This window comes from Adiantum capillus-veneris, chromosome 3 (genome assembly GCF_014529385.1).
Source record: "Adiantum capillus-veneris isolate H3 chromosome 3, ASM1452938v2, whole genome shotgun sequence".
Classification (NCBI taxonomy): domain Eukaryota; kingdom Viridiplantae; phylum Streptophyta; class Polypodiopsida; order Polypodiales; family Pteridaceae; genus Adiantum; species Adiantum capillus-veneris.
Genome location: NC_140933.1, coordinates 138,574,978 through 138,580,711, shown reverse-complemented (window position 1 = coordinate 138,580,711; position 5,734 = coordinate 138,574,978).

Sequence of the window (5,734 nt, the reverse complement as noted above, 5' to 3'; positions counted from 1 at the left end):
TCATGATGTCTCAGCTTCCATGTAGTACAAAGTACATGTCTTTACTTCTTGCGTAAGAACTCCTCCTAAGGCAATTTATTGGCATCATTACTACTTTGAATCCTTTAGCAAAATCTATAAACCTTGGAGTAGGTGCAAAACTAGGAATCCTTTTAGCTTGGAAAAACTAGAATCATGCTCAGTCTTCCACTCAATCCTTATGTCCTTCTTTAGTAATTCTGTTATAGGAGCTACGATAAGAGCATAATCTATGACAATCATACACCAACCCGTAATCTCAAGAAATTCTCACACTTCAGTGATGGTAGAGGGTTGAGGCCGTTCTCGGATAACAACTTAAAACTTTAACAACACAAGACAAAGACTCAAGACAGAATTTCCTTATCCAATTCGAGTTCCATAGTTTATTTATGCCAAGTATTTACAAATCTAGCTTGGTTAAACAGTTAAAGGATTCTAACTGCTGGTTGTTCAGGAGCACAATAGTACAAGTGATAAGTGTTTGAAGACAAATGCTTATAGTCTACTATCTCATCATTGTAGTATTTCTTGTACACATTGCTAATAGGCTCAAATATTACAAGATTCTCGTTTGGAGGAAACACATCTAGAATGGCATTAGGCTTAATTCTATCACTAGGGATCACATTCTTTGCTTGATCGAAGACCCATCGGTTCAAGGTTGTCTTGAGACCATCTACAGTGATCTTAACTTCTCCAAAAGTTCCAAGGAAGTAAAAAACTTGGATAACCCGCAATTCATGCGCCCAACGAAGCTTCTTCAAGTCAGTGAACGAATACTCAAATTTTGTAGCATTGATGTAGAAGATACCACCCTTACTATTCCATGTAATCTCCCAACCTTGATGGATTCCCGTTGATGGAGGAGCAAAGGCCTTCATCAAAATTTCCATCATGCTTCGGCAGAAATTGTAATTTGGAGAATGACATGCCTCCATATACATTATCTCAAATGTTCTAAACTTGTAGTAAGCAATCTTGGCATCTTTCTAAAACATCAATGCTCAGTCCTTGAGTACGTCTACCCTGCTAATCTTTATTATTTTAAAAGTTTCAAACAACATTATTTCCTAGTTCGTAAACCTAGGCTCTGATACCAGGTGTGAGGTCCCCACCCCGTCATCTCAAACGACGGTTATGATGGTAGACCTGGTGGCCACTAGATCTATAGCGGAAGCAAACAAAGTGGTTTAAGGGATCAACTAGCAGACGAGCCCTTATCACCAAGTGAATTGAGTCCAGCCTACTAGCAACGAGATCTAGTTCCACCCCATAGGGGAAAGCATGTCTAACCAATTATCGGTCCTAAGACTCACCTTCCAGAAAGAGAGAAGTCTCGAGTGCCTTTTTCCCCATTGCTTTCAGAGGCACGTACACTTGGGACTTCACTGCTTTTGGTGCAATGAGCAATTCTAACGTGATTTACCGTACTATGGGGATAGAGAGTTCCTGACCAATCGAGACCACCCTTCTCATAGGCATTGGCAACCCGAGCCAAGCCCCCACTTTCCACCCCCCATACTCACACTTTGTCTTATGTGCCCTAATTACTAACACATTTGTTGTACAACATATATATTCATTGATTAATTCCGATTCACAGGTTGTATTAAGACAGCCCTTCAAACAGTTTTTCAAAGCAACACCAAAATAATATTTCTAGTAAAAATTTACTCAATAGCTCATTTCATTTAACCTTCCAATGTCCTGGAGGCACGAAATCCCCCAGAAAGTGTTAACTCCACCCGTTGTCACCTAGTTGCCCATACAACTAGATTTTCCATCGCATAAAAAGCACGACATAGACATCCCACCGCAAGGAACGCAAGTCATGGGTATCCACCGCAAAGAACGCATGACGTGGATCAAAGCCCTAAGCTAGATCACTCTAGCTACTGCGAGAACCTCGCCAGCTGCCCCCTGTGATCAATAGGGGGGTCAGGACTAAATCAACATTGGAATTAAAAATGAACTGGCCGAGTTAATTTTCCCTAGCAAACAGTCCTTCCTACACCAAACAGTATATCCTGAAAACATTCTTTCTTACTTGAATTTAAATGCATCAATTAAAATGCTGTGGTCTCCATTGGATCTTCCAACATGATTTGGAGTAATGTTACTTTCCTACCTTACTGAACGTAATGTTATTAAACTCTACTTGAATTAAAATTAGACCTACTTCAATAATCTCCTCTTGATTGCTTTGTGAGATGGCCGGTGCTTGCTCGACGATAGGAGCCTTTCCCTTTTTGTTGGTGTTGCTTGTTCCGGCCTCATGGTCGTGAGATCCACAAAAACGGGTCCTCTTTGGGGCCATTATACTCACTACTAAAGATGATGAATTTGGAAAAGAACTAGTGTCCAATATTACCATAACAACCACAAACTGGCAGGATACAACATGGTTAGCCTTATCAAGCAATTACTCTTATATGGAAGGAGTAGATTAACTTCAAGTACGATTATTACTCATCTATCTATTTTTGGGTAAATTTGGGGTAATATTAGGTGATCCAAGTCATAATTACATCAATTTAGGATAACATCTTCTCCTGAACTTATGGAAATTGACTCTGAATTAAGGTTCTTAGTTAAGGCAATTGGAGAATTCAGTTCTTGTAGTTACTTGCTTAATTAGAGTGATTGAATGATGATTTTAGTGTTCTAATTCCTTCTAAAAAATGAACGAAAAGATGCAGTTATGTCTTATGCATATGTGGAAGAAATTCCATTCTCTAGTGACAATTAATTTTGAGAGGGGGAATTAACTCTTCTAATTACACATTAATCTCTTGCAATATGAGTTTAATCCTTTAATTAAACTCTTTCCTAATAAAATGACAGATTGGGGTTGTTTAATTAGTTACATTGCTAGAAATTGGTCAATCTCCACCACTCAATCATTGAATTGACTAGTTGGTAATTCCTTCTTACTAACCATGGATTAATTTGTGATTTGGAGGTTGACTTAATGCATAATTAGCTAATAGGATTTACAAAGTGAAATAGACTAATCACATAGGTGATTTAGAGAGTTGCTACTAGGTAGAGTAGTTAGATTATGCATAGTAATAGCGAAAAATAAGGGATTCATAGAGAGATTAAGATGTAAGCATGAATTTAACTCACGATTATCGTAATTTGAGTTGATTAAGACCTTAATTGCTGATCCAAGAAGCCTAATCCGACAAGAAATCGGTAGCCCCTCCTTCCCTTAATCCTCTCCTAGAGATTGTGTATGCCGGCAGCACCTCACCCAAGGTATGTGTGTGAGGGAGTGTGTGTGTGTGTGTACTGAGTATCTGTATGTGTGTGTGTGTGGGAAAAGGTCCTTAAATAGGCTCCCAACCTCAAGAGGTCAAAATCTGCTGCTAATTGCATCTGAATGAGCACTTTGGTCATGCATGGCAGCTTGGGTGCATAGCTTGCAAGTGTCCAATTTGCTTGTTTTAACTGAGTCTCACACTCTCTCTCTTGCTTGGAAACTCTCCCACGAGCCCCTATGTGTGTGAGGGCGCCATCTATCTGCTAAAACAAGTCGCCAGTGGCCTAGAGCCCGTGCACACACCAGCCTCCCGAGTGCCGGTGCCCCCGCTAGCCTTAGGAAAAATTTTATTTTTATCCTTAGACGGTCGTTACAGCTTGGATTTTAATTCCAAAATTTGTGGTGCTAGGACTGAGCTAAGGTGCATCATCCTGAGTACATTCCATATTTAGCAGCTCTTGATGTCCGGAATTGCATTTTTTTCAAATTCTGGATACGGGTGCAGTTTGACGAGCCGGTCAAAACTAGACGGGTTGGGTGACCAAAAAACATTAGTTTCTAGCTCAATGAAATATGGAATTTAAAACAAGCCAAGAGCTGAAAATAATGCAACTTTTGAATGAATTTGAAGAGGCTCTCAATAGCCAAATTTTACAATTTAAAAGCTTCAAACAAGTTGGTAAACACTATCTCAAATGAAGTTTTACAATTTTAGTGCAAGCTATGAGCTAGAGATGACTGCAACTTGATGAAATGAAAATGAATGGCTCTCATTAGCCAAATTTTGTACTTGAAATCTCTCAAAAAAGTTGAGTAAACACTAGCTCAAATGAAAACATTTGCATTTTAAACAAAGCTATGAGCTAGCATTGATGGAGCAAAAGATGTCGTGCGCACACTCACACACCCAGGAAACTCAACACAATACAAGTTAAATTCCTCACCTCGCTCACCATCACTCAAAATCTCCCTAAGAATTCTACCCACAAGCTCAATTCAAACTCCAAACGCCTCGACCTACAAGCCCTTGCCTGCCCGCAGACACTACAAGGTGAGTCGAGGTGATCAACATTGGAAATCACGCTTGATGGTGACCAAAATATACAAGAAAAACCATCAAAAACCCAAAAAATCCAGCCACAAAAGGCCACTCTCAAACCATTGCAAAGCCTTCACCAAACTCCAGTCTGTTGGACTCTTAGGAGTAGCGCCAACCCTAATGGCACCGATACAGGGTCACATAGTCTTGTAGAAAGCCGCACCTTCTTCCCTCAATTCCTTGCACACACGCATCCATGGAAACCTCAGAACTTCCATAGACTCTCCCAAGTGCAAAATTGAAGAGAGAAAGCTCTCATTCACTCCTCCATACACTCGAAAACAGGACGGGAACGCAACGGGACTGCACTAGACCACCTGTAGAAACCCTGCTTCCTTCCCCACACAGAGAGGTGAAAGTGCCAAAACTTGGCTTCCAAAATGGTCCTTTAGCCCAAGCACCCACGGAAGCATCACTGATGTGGCACTTTGATGCCATTTCACACCTTTTTTGACCTTTTTTTGACCTTTTTTGGCCCAGTTTTGACCCCCGGCGGGCATTTTTCACGGGAAAAACCCCAAACGGACTCCAAAATTCACCAAATTTTGTACGCTTGATCCTCAATACCCAAAGCACATTTCCATATCCCCACATTATATTTTTGACCACTTCTAGGGCGGTGCACACATCACCGCAGATCAGACGCCGCAAATAGACAGTTACCGCATGTGTCAAACTTCTCGAGCGGGATGAGAGTACCCATACTTGTCACTTGCATTATTTACATTCTAGAAAGCTCAAACACAATATATAGAGCCAAAATAATCCACCTAGAACCATATCCAAGGCCCCGATACCCTATCCAGGCATGTACGTATGCTCGATTGCCGACACGCAAGCACGCATATTTACAATGTGCAGACGTTGCACCTTTTTCCGAACTTGAAACCACTTTGCAAAGCTCCCAAATGCATGTATTTACATCTTTTTGTACATATGACCATGCATATAAACGCTACTTTGTACACGTTGTCGTGCCGCTCCGCTTCCATGATGGAAAAAAGAGTAAAGAGAAGTAGAAAAAGTCTATTTGAAGCTCACACATTTATTGAGCAGTGACTAGGGCTCGAGAACAAGTAAGGAGATCCAGAAAGTGTATGCTTTATGTGGTTATGAAGGTCTAAGCGTAGAGATTTTATGCCTGAAGAAAAGGTTTTACATGTGAAAGGGCTCTTAGGACATATAAGCAACTTGGGTAGAGGAAGACATGTGGTCAGTGGTAAAAAAGAAAGTGTGTGGGAGACTTCCCATCTCTGCATGAGGGAGGCCGAAAAAGTCCTATTCTGGAATTTTTTTGTAAAATAGGTTTATGAACAAAACGGCCTACGCTAGCAGAAGGAAAAGGGCGT